This window comes from Eulemur rufifrons, chromosome 1 (assembly GCF_041146395.1).
Source record: "Eulemur rufifrons isolate Redbay chromosome 1, OSU_ERuf_1, whole genome shotgun sequence".
Lineage (NCBI taxonomy): Eukaryota > Metazoa > Chordata > Mammalia > Primates > Lemuridae > Eulemur > Eulemur rufifrons.
This window is the reverse complement of record NC_090983.1, coordinates 73899907-73914445: the sequence shown is the minus strand read 5'-3', so window position 1 is coordinate 73914445 and position 14539 is coordinate 73899907. Positions and strand designations below refer to the sequence as shown.

General features: G+C 43.5%; 1 protein-coding gene across 4 annotated transcripts in view; it reads left to right on the top strand.

Moving 5' to 3' along the window:
• Positions 1-14539, top strand: part of KIF5C (kinesin family member 5C) — a 155381-nt gene that overhangs the window by 28244 nt on the left and 112598 nt on the right. The window lies entirely within an intron of this gene.

The following is a 14539-nucleotide window of genomic DNA, read 5'->3' as shown; positions in this document are numbered from 1 at the left end:
TCTCCATTCTACAGATGAGGGAACTGAAGCATGGAGATGTGAAGTAACTTGCCCAAAGTTGCACAAGAGTAGGTTATGGATCTGGGATTCAGACTCAGGCAGGGTGGCTCCAGTGGCCTTGCTTAACCCTGTTGAGCCTAAATTTTGGTTCATACCAGGAGCTGAGAATGTTCAGGTGCAGAGCATTTTCTAAATTAGAGTCTCTGTGGGGCACTAGTTCTTTGAGATACTACCTGACAAAAGGATTTGATGTCAATCAGATGTGGTCAGTGTTGCTCACATTCTGTGTTTCTTGGAGACTTCCCACATGGATCAGCGATCCTGCAGTCAGTAAAATGTTCACGCTTAGCTTTGTTGTTTCCCATTAGCAATCTGTTACACTGAGACGTAAGTTTGGGAACTGCTGTAGGAGAAGGTAGCTGGGAACTTGGTCTAGAGTTAAAGGTGGAGGAACCCCCCCCCCGGCCCCCCCTCCGTTGCTTGCTCTTGCATTGATCTCAAACTATGTATGTCAGAATTGGCTTCTCTGTTACTGCTATGGTTTCCATCTGAAAGGCTGCTTAGGATGTTCCATAGGTCACAATGCCATTCCTCCCAGGGTGTGGTGCATTTGCTGGGAAACCTCTTAGGTTACACTTCTGAATGTTTGAATGTACTGTTGGTCTACATGGATCTGTCCACAGAGAAAGGATTATGATGCTTTTCTTGTGTAAACATGTGTCTTAAAGGTGGAGAGATTTTATTTCTGCTTCTTGGATTTCTAAGTTCATCTGTGCATTCAACCACATTGCTAAACTGTCTTCTAAAAATTTTCAATAGATTTGGAAAGATATATTAATATCATGAAGATAATTTTATTATCTTTTAATAATAAAGGTTTTGTTTCCTTCTTTCCAAACATACGCTTTTTATTTCTTTTTTTGTCATACTGCATTAGATAGGACCACCAGGACAATCTGAAATAAAAACAAGGATAGATGGAATCCTTGTCTCATTCTTGATCTTAAAATAATGTTTGCTGTAAGTTTTTAGTAGATATCCATTGTTAAGGTAAGAAAGTACTGTCTGTGTCTAGTTTGTTTTGTTTTGTTTTTAATCATGAATGGGTCTCAAAATCCTTGATTGATTCTTGCTTGGATTGCAATAGTCTTGGACTACCATTGCCTGCTTCCTTTCCACTCTCTTTGGTCTCTCTTGAATATTATAGCTAAAATCTTCTTTCTGAAGTGCTGCTCAGATTATGCCAATTCTCTGCTCAAAAACATTTAATGACTCTCCTTTGCTCACTAAAATAAGTTTGGACTCCCCAATATCGTTCCTTTGATTCAGCAAAACCCTTCACACTATGTTACCTTTGGCCCTTTTGCCGTGACCACTCTACTTCATTTCAAGACTCTGCCTTTCTCAAACCTAACTGTACACTATATCCTAAACTCAGTCTGTACTTTCACTCCTCCTAGCCTTTGTTGGTGAGATTCCCTCTTGTTGGAGTGCTATTCCCATCTACCTGTGCTTCTTGAAGTTCTTACTCTAGAAACTCACAGTGGTGAGATTATTTCCATTTGTCTTTAGTCCCTCCCTTCTTGGAATTATTCTGCTTAGAGTGTCGGCTCATCTCGGGTTAGGGTTTGTTTGATTTACTTTTATATTCTCAGCATATGATTCACAATGAGTGTGCATAATACATGATGAAATGAATGAATGAATATTTCTTGTGGTACTTACATTCTCATTTTTATGATTATTTTAATTTCATTACCTCCCTACCTCCCATCAGTCCCACTGAGGACTAAAAGAGCTGCCCACATATTGCTTTTGTGAAATTCGCTGTAATTAGACCAAACTGCAAATGCAGGCATTCATTGGGGAGCACGACCCACTTATCCTATGCTCAGGCAACTCACTGTCTAGTAGGAGAGATAGACAGACAGGCAGACAGACAGACACACACACAATGGCAATACAGTACCACTGACAAGTGATTGAACAGTACTCAAGATTTATTGAGACAAAATACCTTTAAGGTTGGAGCAAAGTGGCTTTTCAAAGCAGTTTCGTTGTCCAAAGAATACAAATTGTTTTGTATTGAATATCCAAACTTTGTTATCTTCTATTTAGTTATGTAGTTGGCAGAGCCAAAAGGAAAGAAATTAGAGATTCACTAAGTACAGAAAATGATTGCTTTGAAATGATTTCCTCTTCTACCAAAACGTAGAAACCATACCCAAAACACCTTTGTCTTGATTTGCAACTTACTAGTCTTACAAAATTATTTTAATTTGAACTGAAAGCTGGCATTATAAAGAAAGAAGGGTCCAAGAAGTTCCAGATTGAAGACATTAATATAAATGAACCACACTTAAAATGCTATTGATAGTCCTCAGCTCTGAAAGGGAAATGTCTGTAATTTACCTAAATTGCCTTGAAATGAAAAGAAATGAGAGACTATTTCCTGTCTGTTTCCTGGCGTTTTCCTAATAACCAGGCTATAGAGTGATTGAATTATTATTATAACCCTGTAGCTATTATTTTCATTTCAGAAGAGTGTGGGTTAATTTCAGCCAAAGCTTATATTTCAAAGAAATTTATGTGTAATATATATAATAAATCAATACTGAGCCATAGAATCTAAGGATCAAAATTATTTTAGATCAGCAATACATTTTTCTTAAGGATGGTCAGTTGTTCATCCTAATTTATTATTCAGGAAAATGGAAGTGGGGGGAGAAGGAAGATCAAAAAAAGTATGAAAGTAATCACAAGTGTTCAGTAGCTTCTTTTTACTTCCTTTCTTTAATTTTCTTTAGTTTTTATTCCAAATATAAATATTTTTATTCCAAATATAAATATTCTATATACATTTTAGGTTGATTAAAAAAATTCAGGAAGGTAAAATTTGGGAAGTAAAAATGCCCTGTATCCTTTGCTCCCCCAGAATAACTACTAACTGATGGATGTTATGTTATTCCAACATCGTTTATAAATTCAATTGTAAAATATTTAATACATATATATAACAAAAATAAGTTAGAGACATTCTAATGAAATTAACATCCATGAGGCCACTGTCCACTTAACAGCACTTTACCAATATGCAGCTCTCCCTTGGTCCCAGCTGTTATCCCCTTCATGCCAGAAGCAAGCACTTTCCAGAATTTTGTTTTTTATCTTTTTTTTTTTTTTTTTGGAGACAGAGTCTCACTCTTTCTCCCTGCCTAGAGTGCTGTGGCATCAGCCTCGCTTACTGCAACCTCAAGTTGCAGTGGGCTCAAGTGATCCTCTTGCCTCAGCCTCCTGAGTAGCTGAGACTATAGGCATGCGCCACCACGCACAGCTAATTTTTCTATTTTTAGTAGAGATGGGGTCTCGCTCTTGCTCAGGCTGGTCTTGAACTCCTGACCTCAAGTGATCCTCCCACCTCAGCCTCCCAGAGTGCTAGGATTACAGGTGTGAGAACACGGCCCTTTTATCTTTCTTTATGGTTTTACTGCAAACATTTTTTTTAAACTCTAAATGATATTGCTTAATTTTTCTAGATCTTGAATCTCTAAAATATTTACAAAAATACTGTATATTTGGGACTGAGTTATTGTTAACTATTCTCTTGTAAAAGGCTAGCCTATTCCAGAATTCTGTGATGAGAACATTTTTACTAGAGTAGCAGTTTACAATTTTTTTTTTTTTTGCTATAAGACCATGATCCATTTTACCAAGAAATTCAAGAAATACATTTTACATCACAACTTAGCACACAGACACACCGATACTTGTCTGAAATGATAGTTTTATGAAACAATACTTACTGTTAATATGGGTGATACACTCTGATATTTACTGTTCTACTGTGTTCCATTTCATTTTTTAAATGCTGGTTATGATCTAATAAATTTAATTTCTGAACCAGCACATAGTAGACTAGTGTTTCTTGCACTTTGGGGAATTTACAATTCTCTTTCAAAAAATTGAATTTCCTGTGGCACATTTGAAGGTCTGAGGACATCAAAATCTCATTCTGAGGATGCTCTCGTGCTGCTCAGCTAAATGTTTCACCTGACGGATACTATGAAAATATGTGATAGTTATTTGTGTAACAAATATTTTTTGAGCCCCAGCTCAGATTGGTGGCATGTTAAGAGTGTATAGAATGCATTTTAAAATTGTCCTGTGTGCTCCAGGAAGAGGGGGTGCTGGCTAGCAGGGAAAGCTCAGGGTTTGGGTGAGTAGAGATGATTGAGCCCTGATTTGCACAATTTACATCTCCCGCCACCACCAAAGACTGGCTTTGAGCACCTTCAGCATGTAGATCACTGTGGGAAGTCCTGCCTCTATCCTAGCCCTCCCTTCCTGCCAGATGTCTTGTCCACTCTACCTGGGAATGGAGACCTTCAGGCATCCAAGGTGTGGAAAACCCTACATTGAGGGTTTCTGAGAGGGCTTTTTCAGACTGTTAGGTCAGACCTCAACTCACAGTTTGAACGAGCAGACGAGCTCCACGAAGAGGTCGCTTCCCTGCACAGCCCACCCTCGGGAGAGGCAAGAAGCGACAGATCTGATTTAATTCAAGTCAAAAATCTTGTTTAAGACGTTCACCTTTCTTATACTGGTTCCAAGTATTCTGGCCTCTGTAGAGGCTACTATCCCTTTAGCCTCTCTCCAGTCTGAAAAAGCCAAAATTTGCCAATTCTCTGTAGTCGTATAGGCAAGCTCGCCTTGGATGTTACCACCAAACCATTTATTAGATGCACAAGGCCACAGGGCCCTGAACTGGGTGTCACATGTGACAATTCCCATCTCTTCTGTGGGAGGTAGAATAATGGCCCCTAATGATGTCCACTTCCTAATCCTGTAACCTGAAGATGTTATGTTACATGACTGTGGGAATTAAGATTGTGGGAATTAAGGTTGCAGGTGGAATTATGGTTGCCAGTTAGTTGACCTTCAGATAAAGAGATTATCCTGGATTGTCTGGGTGGGCCCAGTGCAATCACAGGGATCCTTAGATGGGGAAGAGAGAGAGAGAACCAAACAGAGGGCATCGTGAGAAAGATTTGACCAGCCATTACTGCTTTGAGGAGGGTGGAGGCCTGTGCCAGGGCCTGCAGGGGGCCTCTAGAAGCTGGCAGAGGCGGGACATGGACTCTGCCCTGGGGCCTCCAGGAAAGAAAGCAACTCTGCTGGCACCTTGATATTAGCCCAGTGAGACCCACGTCAGACCTCTGAGCTCCAGCACCATAAGATAAGAAATCTGCGTTGTTTTAAGCCACTAAATTTGTGGTTATTTGTTATAGCAGAAAAAGGAAACTAATACAACACCCTACTACTTTGTATTATTTAATTTTTTACAAAGCAAACATACATATATTTTTATCAGAAATGAATATGAGAAAAACAGTAATATTTTGAAGGGCCCATTTTCACATTAACAACCAAATAGTCAACATTCAGAGGAAATTTTATATGAAATGGAGACATTATATATACAATCCCTGGTTCTAAAATAAAAGAGTTGTATTAAGTGCTTGCTATGTAGCTGCAGTCCCCAACCCCCACTACTGGCCCATGGCTGCCCACCACCCCCACTCCCGTCTGTGGAAAAATTGTCGTCCATGAAACTTAGGAAGTGGGGGGCACACAGCAGGAGGTGAGCGGCAGCCTTGTGAGCAGGCGTCATCTGTATTTACAGCCGCTCCCCATCGCTGGCATCACCGCCTGAGCTCTGCCTTGCCCCCGCCGCCCCGCCTCCTGTGGAAAAATTGTCTTCCATGAAACCAGTCCTTGGTGCCAAAAAGGTTAGGGATCATTGCATATTAATATTAATTAAATGGTATTTTTTTTCAGAATTCAGAATTACTGACTTATATAGTTCTTTTCGCATGGAAGACCTTTTAATCTTTTTTTTAAAAAAGATTCAGTGACAAAGCATATAAAGCCATATCCTATTATTTCATTTTACTTTTATTTATGTTTCACAATTAGTTGCTGCTTTATTGTTAAATGCCCTTAGGAATTTCAGCTTTTGGATAAACAAAAATGGAGACCAGGTGAAGTAAAGCAAATTAGAGGGATTTATTTTAGTCTTTTACATTTGAACATATAGATGTTCTTGTGCTTAGCATAAGAAACAAATTGGGGCCGGGCGCGGTGGCTCACGCCTGTAATCCTAGCACTCTGGGAGGCCGAGGCGGGCGGATCGCTCGAGGTCAGGAGTTCAAGACCAGCCTGAACAAGAGTGAGACCCCGTCTCTACTAAAAATAGAAAGAAATTATATGGACAACTAAAATATATATATACAAAAAATTAGCCGGGCATGGTGGCGCATGCCTGTAGTCCCAGCTACTTGGGAGGCTGAGGCAGTAGGATCGCTTAAGCCCAGGAGTTTGAGGTTGCTGTGAGCTAGGCTGACGCCACGGCATTCACTCTAGCCTGGGCAACAGAGTGAGACTCTGTCTCAAAAAAAAAAAAAAAAAAGAAACAAATTGGGTGATTAATACTCCCCTACTTACCTAGAGGCTCATCAAAAGCTGGTTCAGGAGATTTCTTCAGCCGAGTAATGGGAATTTCTTCCTCCGGATTCTATGAGGTTGGGTTTCCCCTTCTCCTCCATAGCTCTTTGTACATCTCCTGCCTTCACAGCTGAATGTAGGGTGTCCCTGGGCCATCGAGGCAACAGGATGGTTTCAGATTCCATGGAAAACAAGTGGGCTGATACTCAGCCACTTCATCCTGCCCTGCTTCAAGTGTGGCTCAAACCAACGCAGAGGCTGTCAAGGTTGGTAGCTGCCTCAGGATCAGGCTGCTTGGTCAGCTCTATTGAACGATTTCTCTACTCTTCAGGCACCTTGTAGGCTTGTTCCTTGGAAAGCTATTCTGCTGATTTCGTGATTTTTCCCATTTGCTTTCTGTGTAGCTCAATTTTCTGTATTCCCCAAAGATGTCTCTATTTTGCCAGTGCCTTCTACTTCTCAGATCTTGAAGCAGATGGTTTCCTGATCATTTATCTCCCCTCATTCTTTTTTTTTTTTTTTTTTTTTTATACAGAGTCTCACTCTTTTGCCCTGGCTAGAGTACTGTGGCATCAGCCTAGCTCACAGCAACCTCAAACTCCTGGGCTCAAGCAATCCTCCTGCCTCAGCCTCCCAAGTAGCTGGGACTACAGGCATGTGCCACCATGCCAGGCTAATTTTTTCTACATATTTTAGTTGTCCATATAATTTCTTTCTATTTTAATAGAGACGGTGTCTCGCTCTTGCTCAGGCTGGTCTCGAACTCCTGACCTCGTGCGATCCTCCTGCCTCGGCCTCCCAGACTGCCTAGGATTACAGGCGTGAGCCACCTCGCCCGGCCTATCTCCCCTCATTCTTAAACCCAAGTCATTGTGGGCACTCTTTGTCCACTAACCTGCCTTGCCTCACCATTTTCTATTTAAAACTTATGCTGCTGTAATCTGGTCCTGCAGGAAACGCCTCATCTGTGACAGTTTCATGTTAAGCCCAAGAAAGGCCTCTGATTTGTTTTCAAAACCTTGGGAATCAATTCTTAAAATGTTCCTCATCTTTTCCTTCCATCAGTAGAGGCAGCTGGTTGACACGGGGCCCTCCCTGTCTGGCCACAGAACCCCGTGAGTGGCTCTGTGCTTTCACTGTGATATGAAGTTTGCATTTGGTCACTTCCATAGCAACATGTGTTAGAGAATTGACACCTTTGCTCTATAATTACAAAATGCTTTTAGGGAAGAGTGTAGCAAACATTTAGTTGTTGCTTTCTCAACAGATACTAGAGGTGAGTAGTGTCTATTGAGAAAGCACTTGAGAAATAGATACCTGTTCCTTTGTCTTTTGGAGACAAAGAAATAGAGCTGGAGCTTACAGACCAGGAGGAGGAGACAATTTCAGAAGCTATTTTTGCTCAGCGTTAGAGGACAAGTACTGGTGTGGACCGCAAGGAGGGCACCTGGTCTGGAAGGGGCAGGTGGGGCGTGGCAGGGACCTGTGTTGGAGGATTCTTCACAGAGGGGGTGAAATAGCTCATGAGCATTTATTGCTGGTCTCTAACAGGAAGGGATATCTTTATATCCTTACAAGATGCACAAAAATCCCATCCCACATTGCATTATGGTGACAGAAATCAAAAGTAGTGGTTACTGAGATGTGGTTGACCAGAACGGGACACAATACAAATGTCCTGTTTAGTTTTAGGTGGTTGTTAGATGAGAGTATATGACTGTCAAAATCATCTAGTGGATTACTTCAGTTCTATGCATTTACTGTACTTAAATTAAAAATAAAGCAATATGAAAAAGCTTTCCATATACTAATATATGGAAGGCACTTCAAAAATCGAGATGGGGACAAGTATGTGTAACATGCCACTTTTATGGCATAAAGGAGGAAAATTAAGGATCTATGTTCAACTGCTATGTCTGCACGCAGAACTCTGGACAGATAGGTGAGGAACCAGAAGCAGTGCTTGGCTGAGGACATGGGGAGCAGCTTGCAGCTGCAGGAGTAGAGGGCAGAGATGTGAGGGAGATTTCTCACTTTTATGCTTTTTATATTTAAAAAATTACCTTTTATACTTTTTGGTATTTGAACTGTGTAAACATATTTCTCATTCAAAACAATCAAATGAAAGGAAAACACATTGAAACAGAACTAAGGAGCTTTTAAACTGAGATATAAAATGGTTTCAAGATATAAAATGGTTTCAATTAGTCCTTCTGACAGGCTATTTACTATTTCAACGTTTTTAAGCAACTTCCTCTCAGCAGCGCTCTGGGAACTGCGGGGGCAAAAAGAGCTGCCCCTGGCGCCCCAGAGGCAGGCTGCTGTCACCAGAGCACTTCGTCCCCTTCGCCCCTCCCAGCCTTCCCAACTCCTCACTCCTGCAAACCTGGCCATCAATCTCTTTGACACTGAGAGGAATCATTGTTTGTCACCCCTTAAGGAATCTGGATGCTGGCCTGTGTGAGACATCACGTCAGTTGCTGCCTCTTCTTAAAGGGTCAGTAGCCTCTACAGAGGCCAGAACACTTGGAACCAATATAAGAAAGGTGAACGTCTTAAACAAGATTTTTGACTTGAATTAAATCAGATCTGTCCCTTCTTGCCTCTCCCAAGGGTGGTCTGCGCAGGGAGGCGACCTCTTCATGGAGCTCGTCTGCTTGTTCGAACTGTGAGTTGGGGTCTGACCTAACAGAAATCCTGGCTTTCCCCTCTCTCGTTTTAGTGCCTCCTTTCTATGCAGCACCTGGGCAACCAGCACCTTTTGAGGCTGCCAGCGGAAGTGCCGCTACGTTCCTGGGTTCTCCCTCCTCTGGTTGGTTTCATTTCTTTGAGTCCTGGGCTCTCCCCTGAATGGCCCTGTAGGGGGCAAGGCTGGGACAGCTTCTCCGTGCCAGGAGCATCTTTCTCGTGAGCACCTTGTGGCCCCTGTTCCTTTGCATCTTCCTTTCATATGAGGATGCTGCTAGTTTTTCATGTGGAGGCTGAGGAGGATGAGAATGTTTTGTGGTGCTCCTGTAATTCAGGAAAGAGCATTTCACACTGGTTATGTGTATTACAGCTTGGGCCCTTTGAACCTTTTCCCTGCACACACACAAGATATGTATTATGTATTATAGTCCTAGCTGTTTTAAATTCAAATGTCTTACCAAAAGAAGCTAAGTAAAAACACTTCTTGGCCCCTGCTGAGTTTTAGTCTCATGTCTCATTCTCTGGTTGCCTGCTTATACCTTTGATCCCTAAAACTCAACACTTAAGGACTAGCAGTGGCTTCTTGCGGCACTGGGGTTGAGAAGACTGGCAAGGCTGTACTTGAGCTGCACTTGGGCTGCGTGGGCAAGTGCGCCGTGACTGTCTGTGTGGGGTTCAGGAAAGAAGTGGGGCATTCGTGTAGGTATTTGCCAAGCTTGCTTAGAAAAAGTCCTACCCTAAATTTCATTGTATATCATACCACACCTAGTGCTTTTTACCAAGTATTAATATATGTTCAATAAATATTTGCTTTTTTTTTTTTAATTTGCTCTTCTGGAAACATGATTATCTGAATAAACAAGTGTGCCCACAAGAGCATGGCTGCTGATACTGAAGCTCATTCGGGTAGTTTAAGTAGCAGGATGCACGGCACTGAGGCCTGATTCCCATGCCCTTCTCCCTCCTTGCAAGAACCTCAGCTAAACGCCTTTGCTTCACAGTTTGAGCTCCATGGAGATGTTGGAGACCCCCTCTAACAGCGCCTCAGCAGATGAGAACACAGCCTTACCACTGCCCTTAGCAGTAGTTCCAAGGCCTGCCACGCAGGGGCAGCTTACTGTCTGAAGCAGTAGTGTCCATAGCTAGATGTATCCACCAGATGCCATGTGCTCAGGTACTGTTCCAAGTGTTTCACGTGTATGAAGTCACTTCATCCCACAAAACTTTATGAGATGGTTACTGCGGTATTATTATTATCCTGACTGGAGCTCAGAGAGGTAAGATAACTTGCCCGAGGTCACACAGCTGCTAAGTGGTGAAGCCAGGTTTTCAGCTTAGGTGATCTGAACTTACCCTGTCTAATCAGTGAGGTGCCCTGTGCACTTGACAAGGAGGCAGAGCCCAGTATGTTCTTGGGAGGTTACGTTTTTCCCCTGTTTCCCCATCTATACAATGAAGGGTTGGGCGGGATGGGTTAGATCCCTCCAAGCCCCGTCTCATTTGATTCTAAGTATCTTCGAACCTCTCTAGTGCTATTGCCCATGAAATCTGACTCATGCATGCATGTGCTAGAGAGGCACAGAACGAAGTAAGGACTTGAACCTTCTCAGCACACACCAGAATTATAGCTTGTCAAGGGTGAGAGATTTATTTTCCCAAACAATTAGAGGACACCAGTAATTATGTTTAATTACATATTGAACAGTTTTCCTGTTGTGTCAACCCATTGTCTTAATTGTGCTTAAGAGCAGTAGGCTATTATTTTGAGGTTTGTGAGGATTAAAACTGCTGTGTGTCTCAGCACTGGGCGAGCAGAAGAATTAAAGCCACGGACTCTACAGTCAGACGAACTTGGTGCAAATCTTGGATCTGCCACTTCCAAGAAATCCTTGGCAAGTTCCTTAACTTCTCTAAATGTTATTTCTTTGCATTGGGAATACTAATAATAATGGCATCAACCTCATGAGGGTATTGGGAAGATTGAAGAGCATGTCCATGAGGTGCGTGGTGCAGCTTTTGGCATAGAAACCTTTCAGGTGTGGGCTATCACCTTGTTTATTATTACTGACAGGTGGTGTGGAGGCTCTAGACACATTGCAGGCTTGAGCCCCGATGGAGAGCCCCATCTGGGCAGATGTGGGCTCTGGCTTGGGTGGACTGCCGCTATTTTGTGTTAGGTCTGACATTTAGGGTGTTTGTCGTCTGTCTTATTGTTTCAATTTTATGTCTATAATCCCATTTTCTAAGGACATGTGGAATGGAGCTAAGAGATATGGTCAACCATTGAAGAGGTTACAATTGTAAGTCCCCTGAAAAGAGCTGTGGGGGAATGAGAGCTAACCCTAGTATTTAGTAGGAAAATTATCTTGGTAGTTGACAATTTTAGGCAGTATACAGATACTGCCTTAGATAATATTAAATCACACAGTGAAAAGTTATTTTCTTTTCATTCCTCTTTCCATCCTGATTCTATCAAAGAGAAAGCCTCAGTTTGGTGCTAATCTTTAATCTCTAATCCTTTGGAATTTCCCTCTTAACAAAAAGAAAGAACAGGTTTTAGGCTTGGAGTCTTTGATGGGAAATGGTATCTAGCGAGAGCTCATTAATATTGCTTTATTTTCATTGTATCTTTTTTTATTGTCTTCTACTTATAGCCTGTAATACTAGTTTTTCACTTATAATAATAATATGAAACTTTCATTGAAAGAATATTTATGGAAAAATGAATTGATTTTAAGAAAAATACTAAATTAAAGGTAGAATGGATGATATGTGGCTATGGCACAGATTGTGATGGTGCCACACAAATCTCAGAGTTGGGACACATTGGTTTAGAGAGGGAAGAGGGACAAAAACTGAATCCTAGGGGAGGCCAGTGTTTAAAAAGAAGAGAAATTAAAGAAGACAGAGGAACATAAAAAAATGCAGAGCCTGGGGAGACGGCATTGCAGAAGGGGGATGGGGGCAGGGGCAGGTGCTTGGAGGGGCAGTAAAGTGATGGCAGAGGAGTGGCAGGTGGGTTTGCTGAGAGGACACCTGTGCCAGCTTTTGCTGCCTCCGTGTTAGCAAAAGGCACAGCCAGGTGTGGCGGTGTGCGCCCGTAGTCCCAGCTACTTGGGAGGCTGGGGCTGGAGAAGCGCTTGAGCCCAGGAGTTGTAGGCTGCAGTGAGCTGCTATGCACTGCACTCCAGCCTGGGAGACACAGCGAGACCCTGGCATAATGAGGCGTGAGTTAGAGGCAGGATGCAGGGGGTGTGTGCTACTTTTTTCCAAAAAGTTTGGTGTGTGATGATGGCTCAGTGAGTTGAGGTAGAAACAAGGTGGATGGGAGGCTTTTTTGTTTTTAAGAATAGCAAAGATGCAGGCCAGGGTCAAGGATGCAGGAGGATGGGCTCACCGAGGACAGAGGGAGACAGAGCAAGACTTCCCTGGGGCTGGAGGGGAGGAGGGAGGCAGAAGAAAGGGGAAGTCACCTCTTTTCCTGCCAATAAATGCTGCAAGTAAATTTTAGCGAATTCTTGATGTCTAAATAATTCAGCAGGAAAGGAGGGTGGAGAGCAAGTATGAGTGCCTGGAGGGAAGCAAATAGCTGTGAAAGCAGAGACCGAGGAATCTTGGCAGATACCGACTCATTGATCATTTGCAAGTCCCAGAGGAGGGAGATGCTCCTAACTGACAGGCTTTCCTGCGGGAAGGGTTGGAGCTCAGGGCCAGGTAGACAGTGCTAGAGAACTGAGAACAATGAAGGCAGCAGCTGCTTTTCAGGCCCATTCAAGGGGGATTGGCTTAAAGGCACCCGTTTGGGTCCCTCTGCTGCTGTCTTGTGAGGCCTTTTTAATTAAGGAAGCACTGTTGAGAGAGCTGCCCCCTTAACAGTAGCCGATCGGCATAGGGGGGCAAGTGAAGCCGCCTCCACCTCTGTCGCAGTGACTGCTTCTCAGAGACACGGCCTGTGAAAGACAATGGCTGTTGCCTCACTGAAGGTGTCAGCTCTCTGTTGTGAAGGTCGTGGGCTTCAGACATGTGGCACTAATGCACCCAGGTGTTGATTTATGGCCGTGGAAAGGGCCCAGGTCCCTGCATGACCGGCTCGAAGCTCTGCCCGCCAACCCAGGAGGCTGTGGTCTCCTTGTCTAGCTTGCTGTACCCACATGTTCCTTGTATCTTCTGGGGAAGTGGAATCATACAGCATTTGGGAGCAGGGTCGTTTGGAACAAATCTAATCTAGGGGGAAAAGGAAAGTCAACTGTGCATGGCCCCAAAGCCAGTGCTTCCTGACCTCACCCACACCCAGGCCTGTGGGCGTCCGTGGAAGAGTGGGGAGGGGTCTGAGGAGTAGTGATGGGAGCTGGCCCCAGGCAGAGGCGGAGGGAGAGGAGGGCTCCTGTGTGCCCCAGCCCGCCTGTCTGACTCTGTGGTTTAGGGACAGTCGAAGTGGTCAGTGACCCAGGATGTCATGTGTTGACTGGGGCCTCTCAGCAGGCTCTCCCAGGGTAAAAGCAGTCCCCCCTCGTCCGGTTCATCTCCAGATCTATCTTACCATCTCCAGGCTGGAAGTCCCTGTTGGAGTCCTTTGGCTGTTCCCATCTCAAATCTTCCCAACCTACTCAGTTGCTTTTGCCACTATTCACATTAAAGGTTTCAACTAGCCTGGCTTTGCCTTTCTTTCTGCACTGCCCACAGTCCCAGGTGTGGAAGTGATCTGGAGGAGGCATCCTAGTATCTACCAGGGTCCAAAGTAGACCTTTCTGGGCAGCTTGTATGGTTACTTTTAGCAATGCTGTCAATATGCGTTTTCCACAGAACTGCATCAGGGACAGACTGGGTAGGTAAGCCCTGCCTCCCTCCCTCCAGAGAGTTCCATTCAACTGGGGATAACACATGCACTCTTGAGCAAACAAACAAACAACAAACAAACAAAAAAATCCCCCAAAAACCAAAAAACAAAGAAAACCAGAAAGAAGACTTCGTGGGTGGGCTTTGAAATGGTCCTTGAAGAGAGAGTGGGAAACCGTAGGGTTTAGAGGCAGCGTTTGTGGTTTGGCAAATGTTAGAGACACCGGCACTCCCTGGAGTTCAGTGAGACCCCACGGCCTGGGCATTCTTTATCTGCACCTGCCAGGCTGAGGGGAAAGCCCTTTTCTTCCACTCTCAGGGGAGATGGGGAGTGCTGTCTCCATTTATTTTAAAAACATCCTGAATATACTTTATTTCATCACCCTCCAAGATTCCTTTCCTCCAGACAAGATAAAGCTAGATCTCTGTTCACCGTGTTTCTTATTGCTAACCCTTTGGTCATCTTAAAGGTTCCTTCTGGCCTTAGCAGATATAACAAGATAACCTTGTA